This window comes from Homalodisca vitripennis, unplaced genomic scaffold (assembly GCF_021130785.1).
Source record: "Homalodisca vitripennis isolate AUS2020 unplaced genomic scaffold, UT_GWSS_2.1 ScUCBcl_6174;HRSCAF=13259, whole genome shotgun sequence".
Lineage (NCBI taxonomy): Eukaryota > Metazoa > Arthropoda > Insecta > Hemiptera > Cicadellidae > Homalodisca > Homalodisca vitripennis.
Window position 1 is genome coordinate 6,744 of NW_025782293.1, and position 15,490 is coordinate 22,233.

The 15,490-nt window shown below is 30.8% G+C and overlaps 1 long non-coding RNA gene across 1 annotated transcript; it reads right to left on the reverse strand.

The window, feature by feature from the left end:
* Positions 1–8,515: 8,515 nt before the first annotated feature.
* Positions 8,516–14,531, reverse strand: LOC124373702. The gene is made up of 2 exons (XR_006923462.1): positions 14,390–14,531; positions 8,516–8,615 (listed from the first exon to the last, which is right to left on the reverse strand). It is a non-coding gene; the product is annotated as an uncharacterized LOC124373702 (long non-coding RNA).
* Between the last annotated feature and the right edge of the window lie 959 nt (positions 14,532–15,490).

Sequence of the window (15,490 nt, forward strand, 5' to 3'; positions counted from 1 at the left end):
ACAATATCACTCTCCAGCCAGCAGAACAGTCTCCATTTATATAAATTAATATTGTTATGAGCACCTTTTTGAGCAGAAATAATGAACAATATATAACTTACGGTCGAAGCCAATATAGCCTACATACAGTTTTACAGTGTAGAATTACTGTAATTGTTTACAAATTCAATGATATTTAAATATTTCTCTGTACCGGTATGTATAATGATAAGGAAAACATTGCAATAGAACTGAACTAAGCAGGAATAATAAATACGCAAACATTACAACTACACATACAAACAGTACTGCAGTGATGTATAGCCTATTTAATAGATGAATAAATAACTCCATAAAAACAATATGATAGAATAGGCTACACATGAATTATTAACCTCAGATCTGGTGTGGCCACAAGTAAAATGTAACCACATTCGCCTTCATAATCTTGTACGCCCACATGTTACTTAAGTAAAGCAAGTTCAATAACTAATAAAACAACTTTTATGAATGAATGACACCATGTTTTTGGAAAGAGTACATCCCAACGTGTCAAGATCAATAGGTTTTACCCTCCAGTCCATGTTTGAATGAAAAGATTGAACTAAAAGAAAATGAAGAGCAAATTTTTGCTGAATTGTAACTAATCTAGAATTTCAAAACAACACAATATTTGGCACCTTGGTTTTCAAAACTAAGTTGTGATGCAATGCTGTTAGGTAGGGTATGATAAGCGGACCCGCTTTTTATATCGAAGAATATAATCATCAATATCTAATAATCGTATTTCGAATTCAAACTATCAATTGATATAAAAGTATCTATAGTCCTAAATTAACAATCATATTTTTAAATTAAAATATAAGTATATGGGAATATAGGAAAACTCATAAATAATTAAGAAATGACATATATAATAAATTAACTAGAACACGATCGATCAAACAGCATAATTCGTAAATAATTATGAGCCACAATTCATATGTTTAGACAATAGACAATAGACAAATATTTATTGTACAATACGTTTTCTGGTATCACAATGTAATAAAAACTGGTACATAGTCAATGATTAAAAACTACATAACTAAACTTATTCTAAAACATTATTTTCATACTTATAAAAAATAACTTTTGACACATTGATCTATAAAACATAAAAAAAAGAAACATTGATTAAAATCTAAGGCTAAACCTATTTTGTAGATCTTTTGAAGATATATTTTTACTATTCGTTATCATCATAAACCATCTTCAAAGAATTCATTTATACTATAATATGTTTTTTTGACAAAGTACTTCTTTTAATTTTTTAGTTAAATGTAGATAAGGGAAGTTTTTTATATGCCTGTGGAATATTATTATATAAATTTCAAAACCTAGATAAAGAAGACTAGTTTCAAATTTCTTTAGTTTATGTGCCGGATATTGAAACAAATTACAATTTCTTGTGTGGTATCTATGATTAAATTTGTATTTTTTCAAATTGATCAGGATTCTTATGTACTAATTTAAGCATTTCAAAAATGTATATACATGGCAAAGTAAGGATGTTAAATTTTTTAAATAACGGTTTACATGTTGTTCTTGAGTTGCAATGACCTATTGTTCTAATAATTGAACTTTTGACTAATAAAGAGTTTTTGCACATCTGAGCAGTTTACCCCACAAAGTAATTCCATAACTCAACATCGAGTATACATGGGCATAATATACAGCTAAAACCCAACTTCCAAAGATGTTATTCGAACTAGTATACTCAAAGCATATCTGGTTGAGTTAAGTTTCTTATTTAACATATTGATATGGTTGGAAAAAATTTAATTTAGTGTCTAAATGTATGTCCTAAAAATTTTACTACGTGTGTATTATTACTAAACCCTTTACAAAAATTATCATTTCTTAATTTAAAGCGTAATGTATTAGTCTTGTCTCGATTTAACAACAGACCGTGAGTAAGGAAAATTTTGTGAAGTTTGTCAATGACATCTTTGGTGTAAAGTTCTAAGTCACTTAACATTTTCCGTCTAATTAAAGCAGTTGTATCATCTGCATATAAAAAAGAGGCTACAAACTTCTTTAGGAAGGTAATTTGGCAGGTCCATTGACATAGATAATGAATAAACAATGGCCTAATATTGACCCTTTGGGGTACACCATGTTTTTACATCTGCCCAATTAGAATAATATTTTCCTGATTTATTAGTAATAACTGTCCTCTGTTTTACGGTTAAATAAATAAGAATATAATAGTGTAAAGAGCTGTGCCTTTGACACCCATTCTTCTTAACTTTGTCAGCAAAAGTGTGTGGTTTTACAACAATCAAAAGCCTTAGATAAGTCACAGAAAACTCCTGCAGTGTAACTTGACTCATCCAAGGCTTCAATGGTACTGTTTACGAAAGAGAAAAGAGCTGCTTGTGTACTAGAATTTTTTCTAAAGCCATACTGCTCTTTACATAATTTGTTATTAGATTCTAAAAAGTCAAAAAGTCTGCTATGGATAATTTTTTCATAAATTTTTGAAATCGAACTTAGAAGAGAAATTGGTCTATAATTGTTTATATTTCACTACGTGAACCCTTTTTGTGTATTGGGTGAATTTCTGATAACTTCAATAGTTGAGGAAAAATTCCTTCACATAAGCACTTATTTATAAGTCCACTTAGTACAATCAGAGATTGTATCAACAGACCATTTAAGTATCTTATTAGGGATCTCATCCCATCCACTTGAACTACTGTTGCTCAGATTTAAAATTATATTTTGACCTCAGTTTTGTTAGTGGGTGAAAAAACTTGCAACTCAATGTCATTTTGTTCACATGTAAGATAAATGTGAAGGGGGTAATGTGACAGGAACTTTTGGAACTTTTAATATCTCTACTATATTTGTATATTGATTGTTGAAAAGTTTAGCTACATATATCGGGTCATCTATCTCTTTTATCATTAATCTTTAATTTAAATGTCATTTTTACTGAATTTTATTAAGACCTAGTTCATCTTTAATTACATTCCACATTGCCTTAGTTTTGTTTTTAGAATCTATTATATAAGAACTATTACACGATTTCTTCGCTTCCACAACAACCTTAATTGAACACTTTTTTATTATTTTTTGACATAACTTAGAAATAAAGGATCTGTACAGTACTTTGATTGAATATGAAGCCTTCTTTTATTTTCAGAGGATTTTATGATTCCCTGAGTAATCCATTTCTTTGGTTTTCTCCTAGTTGCTTGGAAGAGATAGCATTGACAGGAAAAAATTTCATCAAGAGACAGCTTGATTATAGATAAAAATCTTTTATAACTCCTCATCAACAGGACTTGTCAAGAATAAAGTATTCAATATAACAGGATAGTCTGTCCACAAATAAGGGAACTTTTTTTTTGGAAATAATCGTTTTTTTTAAGATATAAGAGTTATTTTTATTTTTTTATATTTTTGCCTTTAGGCAGCTGAACAAAGTAAAGCATTATGATCAGACAAACCTAGGTCAATATTTATATAGACGTTGTGTACATAGTTAACACTTGTTAAAATATATTATCAATACATGTTTTAGAGGTCTTAGTAATTCTTGTAGGTTGCCTTACATTTAGTGAGAAACCTGAACTAATGATTAGGTTCTCAAAGTACTTGACGGTAGAGTCATCCACCAACACATTTTATATTGAAATCTGCTGCAATAATTACTTGTTTTTTTAGAGTTTTCCTTTTGTAAACAATTTAAAAGGGCCCTGAATTTAATTAAAAAACAATTTAGTGATGCAACTCCCAGGGATTTCTATATATAGAAACCACTAGTAGATTTAAACATTCTATTTCTACAAACGATCCTTCAAAACATAGTTCTTCATTAAAAATATTTAAATCATTCCTTACTTTTATAAGAGAGAAAGATTCATGGACGAGAATGCAAGAAACCACCCCTTGATGCATTTCTAAAAAAACCATCCGCTAATCTAAAGTTGGGTATTTTGTTTAAAACACATTTATTTTCCCTCATCAACACTATGCTCATTCAAGCAAATAATTTTGATTGCATTGAAACTTTTAATTATTATTTCCAAAATTTCAAACTTACTTTTAAATACTTTGAATGTTACAATGCAGTAAAAATCCGTCCTTTGACTGTGTTAGTACTTTGTGAATATTTTTGGTCTAAGTTAAAAAGGTTGTTGCGGAATTGATTCAGTTTTTTGAAACATTAATTTTACGACAACTATTTACAGGAGTAGAAAAACCAAGAAATACTGATCCATCACTATCACTATTGGTACTATTACAAGGAGATAATACAGAAATGTTACAATCTTCATCATAACTATCATTTACACCGTAAGCTGTTGAGAGATCTAGTGCTTCAACAACACTTGGACCATTAATCCCTAACCCATTTGAGAGCAAAGACTGACTTTTCAACACTGATACTGGACACTTGGGGTAATTGTAAAGTTAAATCATCTTGAGTTTGAACTGCCATCTGCTGCTGTCTCCTCCATTTGAACTCTCCTAAAGTTTTTAGCTGTAGGTAGTCGAGGAAATTTCACTCATCTGTTCAAAGTCCTGAGCATGATTTTCCCGGTTTGGAATTTGTAGTCGTAATCTTTTCTAAATTTCCAGATTTGTTCCTAGACTGCCACCAGGAAAGAGCATTTAAAATTACATAAGCTAATTTTGATTTACCTCTGTTTGTTTAAGTGGAGGCCGTGAGCGGTATAATGAAACCTCTTGAAACCATTCAAATTATTCAAATTAATTAGGAAGACATCATCCAGCCCTGTTTGTTAACTCCGTAATGTAGCTATTGACAAGTCTCAAATCATTGTTTTCTGCACTGCTTAAATCTTTGTCATATCTAATTGGAACTGTAGTAATAAAGACAGGCCTGGTCCTTACTAAGATGATGGAGTTTTAATTCCAAATTAGAATAAATATTCTGAAAATTTCCATTTAGGCTATCATTACTTCCTCCTAAGAGGATGACTGGACTAGTATCATCCCATAAAGAAGCAGAGTCAGCCACTTGAGTCAGAGTAGTGTTAGCTCGCACATACCCAAAGCAGTTTCACTTTGCCCATTACTTAGCTCCTCCAATTTTGATGACAAAAGTGAACCTTGACTATCTGAACAAAGGTTCACTTTCATTTTTAAACTTAAATTTAAATGTTGTGCTCTTCATACCAGTTTTACTTTTCCCACTGTAAGATTTATCAGTACCAATATATTATTTTTCTTAATATGGGTTCTTAATGCAATGATTTTTATCATATGATTCATTTTCTTTTTTACAAATTTCTGAGAGTCTATTCTAAAATGCTGTACTTATTTGCAGTAACAGTCTGTGAGGTTGTCTTATCTTGCATCAAAGAACACCGGATGGTTTAAAGCGTCCCTGCATACTTTTCCTTTTTCACCACTGACCACTTTCTCCATACCAGAAATAAAACTTAAAGAATCTTCAAATTCTTGTTGACCACTTTGTATTTTTTTGCAGCAGATACTTGTTCCTCAGTAATCTTGCATGTCTCATGTGATGGCTGTCTTTCATGAATATTTATTTTTCTCTTTGGACTGGTGGTTTGTTTCAAGATCTCCTTTGCCAGATATGTTAAAAAATTAGTTCTTTAGCAATTTTCTTCTTTCAACTCCTTGTATTGTTTATTATATGTTAAGTACGTCATTAATAAGCACGCTTCCGAATTATAAGTACAGTACAGTGTATGTTTTATGTCATAATTATTGAATTGTTTATAATTATACACACGTAATTATGTATTATTACGTGTATGTACTACAATAATAATTATTATTGTTATATATACACGTAATCATATATATATATATATATATTTATAATTTATAACAAATATAATTTATAATTTAACATATATTATTTTGAAAGTGATTACAGCTGTTGATATAGATTAAGTTAATTGTTCAAAATAAGTAATTAGTATCGAATTTGTTATAATGATGGTTATGATTAAGTAATATCGTTGCCAATTTCGATATAAAAAAACCGGGTCCGCTTATCGTACCCTACCCCTGAATCACCAATACCAACACAATTACAGTAAGTTCTCTGCCCTAGAGCGTTCAGATAACAGATACGCTATCAGTCCCAGCCGCAGATAATATTTACAGATATACACAGCACACAAACAGAACATTAAAACATTAAGAACTTAACTATTTATGTATATACCCTCTAAATTCATGTTATTTGTCATTTGCATCCCCCTAAAACCATACATATTTTTTGTTCAGGAGGATGAGCAGAATAGATAACGTCAAATTCGTGATTTGCCAGGTCGGCCTTTAATCTTATAATTTCCAACTTCGATATTGTAAAATAATCATACATAACAGAATTAAAAACAAGAATAAATACATTACAATTTTAATGACGATAAATTTAACAATAACATTACAAAATAAAAAAAACCAAATATGTCATACATATCAGAAAAATGTTATAATACTTAAAGCTTTGCCAGGATAGCAGTGAGCAACCGATTTTGTGAAATGGAGGAAAGTATTCTCCCCAGAGGTAATCAGGAGCCAAACCCATTTGTGTATATAGAAATATCTCACATAATTTCCTCATATTGATTGCCATTTTTAAAATTCTCCAACAATTAGTTAATTCTTGCCATTTATTGCTTACATTTAAAATTACTATAACTAAGTTGAAATCAAATGTTTTAAAAACTGTAATATTGAATTATTCATTTCGAGTAAAAAACAATCAATCCATTCTATAATAAAAATCAAATAACTAATGTACTTATTTTAAGTCTACCCAATAAATGTTACACTGTTTTGTGTTCTTTCAGTTTTTTGAATATTACATAGCCTAAATAGATTTATCAATTATGAAAATATTACTTTTTGAGAAGCAGCCAAACTATATTGTAACTTGAAACACTAATAACGTAAGGTTCAACATTTTGGGGTGTCAATAATTTTAAATAATCATGAATGTTCATGATTCCATTGGCATGGTGTCCCACTTATTATAGTCCTACTTCAGCTGCATGTATGCTGGGAGACTTTGGTATTTATTTACATTAGCGTGACCATGGGAAAATAGACTTTTTTTTTTCATGGGTTGGGCATTTATAGCCAAGTATTATTATCACAGGGTATATATGAACTGGGGGAAAAGTATATTATTGTATAATATTGATGCCTTTCGGACATTATTGCGTTTAAGGAGCAGGGGCAATCACATGCTCTGGGATTCGACTTTTGCGAGCTCGAGTTAATTTTTTTTTCTAAAAGAGCAAGCAGTGCGCAGCGGGTAGGCATCGTTGACAAGATTAACGTATTAGTCAGACTCGTCTTTACGAATTGCTTCCACATGAGATAACCGAACATCCAACACAAAGGTGTGCCATTACCACTACTGAACTAGGAGGTTAAGAATAGACGTGGAGGAACAATGGTAGTTAAAAATGGTGTCCCTTCTTTATTTGACTAAGTAATACCAAACTGTCAAATATGGATAGTGGTTGCCAAAGGTAACGATAATTATCGTAAAGGTACGATAATTTCATTGATTTTAATGCACCGGTAAGATACACGATCGGCAGTTATTATCGTACTATGAAAGATTTTTGACAAATTTATACCAAGTAACAAACCAAAAGTTAATTATAACATAATTTATTATACGAAACATAACATACTTTTTGATTAAATGTGTTTGGTACATTTAATTTTATATGAAAGTACGATAATTTTCTCGTTGTTGGTATGATAATCGGTTTTTAAAATCTGGCTATACTGAGTTTGAGCAGACGTGGAGTTATAGGAAACCTGTCAAAAACTGAGTTTTCAGAGGATTTAAAAAAAATCGTAGGTCCTTTGATTTTTGTTGTCGATGAATTTTTTCTTCAATATTGTTTTTCAGGAAAAAAAAAATGAACATACCTTTCCATGGTCACGTTAATGTAAATTGATACCGAGACTTTTATAAGGCTTGCAAAGTGCTGAAAACAAGGTTTTGAAACATTTACTAGGATCCTACTATACCTAATGTAGGGTTAAATGTAAAAAAAAAACATTAGTTTAATTTGAGTTCAAAACTTTAACGAAAGCCTTAAGATCATGGAAATCAACAGAATTGCATTATATCAATATTGAATGCTTAATTTCGACTATTGTTTAAGTATGAAACAAAATTAATTTTGTAACTCACATTTTATTTGCTGGTGTCGATCCTACCCCAAACGGTGTTGAAGTTGCTTGACCACCAAACACTGGTGTACCACTAACATTGAATGCCATAATATATTTTTATATGTAAATAAAAATCTATTTTAAATTGCAAAAAATATTCATAAATATTAGTGTACTATATATACAACAAAATACAACGCAACTGACAGCAGTTTATTAAAACTAACCTAAAATTTAGTCACTTCCTTATAATTTGAATCAACTGGTCTTTGTATGGTCTATAGTAGATGTATTTTTTTTTTTTTTTTTTTTTTTTTTTTTTTTTTTTTTTTTTTTTTTCCTTTAAAGGCTATGACTTTGTCATTTAGCCCCGTTTGTCCACTGAGTTTTTATAATTAAAATTTCTTCTGTGGTTGAAGGTCATTCTTTTTCTTTTACATCTGAAAAAATTACATTTAAATATTAGTTACATAAATGTATGTTCATGTTAGAGTATAATATTAGTAAAAGTGGGATGTAGGGAAGTTAAAAGTATGATAGAGGTTAAAAGGAGTCTTCTCGTCATGGGTCTATATGACATTTCTAACCCGAAAGGGGACGACCACGGATGAAGAATCCCAGTGAATAGGTATACATAAATGTTCTTGTGTTTTATAAATGTTTTTGTATTATGTTCAAAAAGTCGCATAATTTTCTGTAAATGTCTGTGTTGTTAGTTTGCAAAATGTCTTTCACTGGATGTGTTTTTAATCTTGAAATGTCTGTTTGATTTTATTTAATTCTACTCTAGCATGTTCATATTGGGGACAATCTATGATGATATGGTCTATTGTTTCCTCAGTTCCCATGTTGCATTTAAGGCAGAGGGGTGTAAAATATTTCTTTATTTTGTATAATTTACTGTTGATGTTAGCATGTCCAAATCTCATTCTATTAATATTTACTATGTCATTTCTTTTCCATTTTATGTGTTTAAACCATGGGTTGGGCTTAGTGATGTCTAAAATGTGTTTGTACCAACATGGCTTTGTTTGTTGATATTAGTTGATTATTTACTTTTTACTTTTTCTTATAATATCTCTTTCTGAGATTTTTAAAATCTTCATGGGGAATAAATGAATTTTTTAGCTCTATTCCTTCTATAACTGCCCTTTTTGCTAATTTATCAACATGTTCATTATGGTTTTATGCCACTATGACCTGGAACCCACATAATATTTATATTTTTGCCTTCTGATAGTACTGTTTTGAAAATGTCAAGTACTAATCCGTCTGTTCTTTTGCCCCCGTTCACCGCGTCTATTGCTCGAACAGATGATAGTGAGTCAGTGCAAACTATGATATTATTTTCGTCTATTTCATTAATAAACTGCAATGCTTTATATATTGCAAGCATTTCTGCGTTGTACGAGGAAAATGTGCTGTTAATTTTGTACATTTTTGCTATTGCCGTGTTGAGGTATATAGAAGGCAATGCCCACGCCTCTAGTAGTCTTTGATGCATTCCGTAAATACTTGTAAACAATGGCCAAATTTTTAGGTTAAGCCATTTCATTGACCAATTGGTCTCAGATAGGTTTATGTTTGTTTCCTTTTTACTTTGATTATAATTTTCTAAGGTTGAGATTACATTTAACTATTTTGTCTGTCATAAATAAGGGCAAGTCAAAAATCCCAATATGTTGTGTTGTTGTCCATAGTGTGTATATTAGGGTTATCTTGTTCTATATTGTTGTAAGAATTTATATACAGTGGTTGTTTCTTATGTATCCAGTATTGTGAATGAGTGCAGAGTAGATTTAGATAACTAATGCTGTTGAAAATAGGATGGTTTTTTTCTGTGACAATCTTGTATACAAGTCTATCTGTAAGCATTTGTCTTCTCAAGTTTAATGGCATGAGGGAGGATTCGATTTCTAGTGCAACAATTGGTGTAGATGTAAAAAGCACCCAATGAAATTCTCATAGCCTGATTTTGTATAAAATTGAGTTTTTTCAATTCACTATAAGGTAGGTTACCATAAATAAAACAACAGTAGTCTAGTTTGGACCTTATTAAACTTTTGTATATTTGTAGGGCAAAATCTGGGTGTGGCACCGTATCTACCACCTGTTATTGATTTAATTATATTTAGGTCTTTTAAAACACTTTTTGAATACATTGTTAATTTGGGGTTTAAAAGTAAAAGCTTTATCCACTATAATGCCTAGTATCCTTAGACTGTCTACAATGGGCACTTTTTTCGGTGTGAATAAGGAAAGGCGTTCTCAATTCATTATTTCTTTTTCTGGAAATTATGATGGTATTACTTTTAACTAGCATTAAATTCAAGGCCAATGCTTTCAAAAGTTAGTACACCATGTTATTTAGGGTGCATTGCATTATTTCATGTAATATAATCATTAATTCTTACCGCAAGAATATATTACAATATCATCTGCGTATTGTAAGCACTTTACGTTTCTTTCAATTGTAACATTGTATGTCCGCTACATAAATAGAAAATAAAAGAGGACTTAACACGCTTCCTTGGGGTAAGCCCCTACATGTTTGTCTTGTAAAATTGGCTTTTGGCGTAATCATCTGTATTTGTCTATCCATCAGCCATTTCTGACAGTACGTCACAAATCTTTTTGGAATCCCAACTTTGTTCATTTTATTTAATAATGTTGGTATATAAACTTTGTCCATAGGCATTAGATATATCTAACGAATGTTACAACTATAATTTTCATTATGTGACAAAGCTATGTTGATGTCGCATATAAGATTAAGAATGTAATCGTTACAGCCTCGTTTTTTTTCTAAACCCATATTGGAAACAGTGGGTATAATGTTGTGCTTTTCAACTAACCATTCTAGTCTGTTTTTTACCATAGTATTAAATATTTTCATCATGCAAGGTATGAGTGATATCGGTCTGTATGAAGTGGATAAATGTTTTTTTTCTTTATTTGGTTTTAACAGGGCTATTACTTTAAATTTTTTCCATACTTTTCTGGGATGTTAACATTGTTCATTCCAAAATCATATTGTATATATTAAGTAAATATTTTTAACGCTATTAAAGGCCATATGTCTTAACATGCTATATGTAATGCCATCTGGTCCTGGGGGCCGTATATCTTTATTTTTGGAAATTTATAGCTATTTGTAATTCTTTAATAGTAAAGTTAACTTCCAGATTATTATTTTGGTTTGTATTCCAATTTATTTTGGGCTTAAGTTCGGTTTCATGCGGGACATAGTCTTGTATTATATTTTTCATAAAACTATTACATAGTTCCTCATTATATTGTATATCTGACATGTTAATAGCAAGTTTATTGTTACTTTTTAGTTTTTTAATTATTTGCCATGTATAAGAGGTGGTATTTTTTTCACTAATTAAATTACATATGTTTTGCCATGCAGTTTGTTTTGCTAATCTAATTGTTTCTCTGGTGGTATACTGGGCATATTGATAATTTTGAAAATTCAGTGGTGTCATGTTGTGTTTGAATTTAGAAAATGTTAATCTTCTGTGAGCGACAGCCCGGGAACAGTCTTCATTTTCCACCAAGGTTTTGGTGAGGACTTTCCACTTTTTATTTTAAATTTGGGAATGGCTAAATTAGCTGCATCTTCTAAAATGTTATATAAAATTTTAATACAAGGATCTTGTACATTTTCTAACACTTCTTTAAATTGTTTTTGAATAACTTCAGTAATATAGTTCCCAATTGGCTTTTTTCATATTTCTTTTATTATTTGTTACCCAAGTGTAGTGGGGGTTTTTCGGTTACGATAGCTGAAGTTTGAAATGTTATAAAAATTTGGTAAATGGTTGCTTCCTACAGAATCTGTTCCAACTTCCCAGTTTTTGAGAATTGCATGTAATTTAGGTGATGCAAATGTTAAGTCAATAGTCGAAGAACTGTTGATTTATAGTGGGAATTGTTGTATGTTAAATTATTATTTAATAAAATAAATGCTGAGTTTGAATATGCATTGAAGATATCATTACCCCTTTTGTTTGCCTTTTTATCACTCCAATATGGATGGTGGGCATTAAAATCCCCACATAAGACAGTGAGACCATTATCATTATTAATTAAATATGTGATTCATTCCATAAATCAGGTGTTATCTTTTTTGTCTGTAGCATATATATTAAAATATTTGTATTGGATGATCATAGTTGTTGATTTTTATTGCTAAAACTTGTATTACATTGTCCATTGTATGAATAGATTTTTGTAATGGATATTGATTTGTGTATTATAAATGCTAACAACCGCCATAGTTATCATTCCTACACAAGTTTGTTAGTTTATAATTGTTGTCATTTAAATTGTCATTTTCGTTCATCCAGGTTTCCTGAATGACTCCAATGTGTATGTTATTTTTATTTAAAATATTTATCAATTCAAGGAATTTTGGTTTTAAAGATTCTGGCATTCCACTGTAATATTTTTTAATTCATTTGGTTTTACCTGAGACATTTCTGTCAAACTGTTTAAACCATGAGTAGAGTTTTTACTACTAGATGTTTTCATATTTTTATCAGTTGATTTGTTTTTTAGAAAGTATTTCCTGGTCCATGTACGGTATTAATATTTCTACCATTTGTTTTTTTTAAGGTGGCAGATAATGTTGTGCTGTTAATTTTTGTAACGTATTTCAGCTAATTTTTTCATGTAAGAGATTCTTAAAATGTTCTCTAATTTGAGGGTCAAGTTTGTAATCTGGCTTGTGTAAATTTTGTAGTGAAGTGGTTTTTATAGACTTTTCTTGTGTTTTATTGGTAGTTTGGGGTCTACTTATGCTACTGTGAAATTTATCAAATTGTTTTGTGTTGGGATTACTAAGTAATTTGTTATAAGTTTGATGCGGCTGATTATTTTCAGATGTTACTTGGATTTTCATTAGAGAGGTGAGTATTTATTGTAATTAGGTAGGCCTGATTTGTGGAGTTTTGTAAAGGGTCACATGGGTGTATTGAGTTTTCAGGTAATCTAGGGAAAAAAATTTTCATCCAAGTTAGTTCTGGTTATTTGAGCATATGATGGGTTTTTGTGTTGTACTTTATGGATTTATAAGTAATGGGATACAAAATACTAGCCGTATTGAAGTCTTCCTTAAATAGACTCATGCGGGTTTTTTATTTTTCTCTGTCTGATATACTCAGGGCATTGTTTAGAGTTACTGCAGTGATCTGCAAAGCAGTAAATACATTTTATGGGATTTTCACATTGATCGGAATGATACTTATCTCCACAGCTGCGACAAAGGCGCTGTCTCTCACACGGTGCACTTGCTACATGCCCATATGCAAAGCAGCGGTAGCATTGTTTTACTGGAATTATATATGTTTCTACTTTAAGCCTTAGATAATTCATATAAACTACCTCTGGTAGTTCATCTGTATCAAATGTTACTTTCAACAAATTGACTATTGATCAGATCTTTACCTACTTTCTTTTTAATTCTTTGCACCGATAAGATGTCACATTCAGTTACCAAATCTGTCAAAATGTCATTTTCGGTTTATATCCGAGTCTATGTTTAAAACTCCTATGGAGGTTATTTTGTTTGAGGGTACAAAAACATTGTATTCAGGAAGATAAGGTGAGTTAACCAATTTCATTGGCAGAAGTATAATTCTTACAGATAACTGATAAATTTTTACCCTGAGCGGTTACTATATTCTATGTCATTATGATGGGTAATTAGAATTTTACCTACTTGAAATGGATTTATCTTTTTTTTATCTTTACGTTTGAAACTATTACTTCAAATGGTCCTTTATGTTCGGGTTTGTAAACACGTTGGGATGTGTATTCGTTTAGTGTCTGGTGAGGGGGTTTTGTCATTATTAGAGAATGTGTTTTTTTCATTGTTAAGTGCTAATGCTGTAACGCTTTCGGTTTTGTGTTGGGGTTTTGGTCTAAATGTTTAGGGTTTGATTGTGTCTGTTTCCATATTTTGTATTCTGATTTAATTCTGCATTTAATGTTAATGATTCTGAATTGTCATCATTTGTACAATAATTATGTTCTATTATGGAGTTAATGGCTATTTCTGTTTCCCTAATGAGGGCAGTAATCCTGTCCCGCCATGGCTAGACCTGTTGCTGTGCAATCAGGTCCAGCCTTACGGAAGCGGTGTGGGTTTGTATTAAATTGGATAAATGTTACTGTATGTCTAATAAAATGTATTTGTTTTACTTACGGTTTTTTTTTTACACCACCTAACTTTACCAGGTTAGTTTTACATAATTACAAATTAGTTACAAATTACAGTGTAAGTTATAAAATTGCGTGCTGATACCGGTTAAAACACACTTTGATTATTCAAACCACAGATGTCTATTCAACGAGGTACACTACGCGACTGCGATAGTAGATGTAAACGAGTCGAATAGTTCTACTCGGTCAACTCGAGTCAGACATGAGTGACAATTCCGTTCTATTCGAGTAGAGTCAACTCGCATTTCGCATTCTATTCACTAATCACTATCCCAAACCAAAGGGAACACGAGATCTGACGACTCGTTACGAACTCGTCCGACTAACTCCGAACTTGTAGTGTATAATACAGACTAACTTGTGACCAAATAATTATTCATCCAATTCAATATTCCAAAATATAATAAGAACACTGTTTTTTCCTGAAATATATATTTTTACGATGTGTATATTCAATTGAAATGTTGTGCAACATACTCGTATAGTATAATATGGTAACACTAAAATATATTACGCTACTGTAATCTTGTGTTTAATTATTCATATACCATTTATAGGAAAAAGAGATAATAAGATGCGTGCGTACGTATTATCACACACACACACACACACACACACACACACACACACACACACACACACACACACACACACACACACACACACACACACACACACACACACACACACACACACACACACACACACACACACACACACACACATATATATAATATATATATATATATATATATATATATATATTATATATTTACATGCAATACCAAATATTACACCAAATTACATAAAAATAAAATAGTTAGTTTATAATATTGTATTGTATTTTATAGGAATTACATACAAGTGTGAACTTGAAGTATATTATATTGTTTAATTATAATAAAGTGTTGCCTCATATAAATGATTCTAAAAATGGAATATAAAATAAAATAATATTGTGAATCAGTTCCGTTTTACTCGTATTCAACCGTGCAGGTCAACGAATTACAAGAGTCGGGTGAATATTACTGAATACAAAAATAGTGAATACGAGTCGGCTTGAGGCCCGCTACCCGAGGAGAAT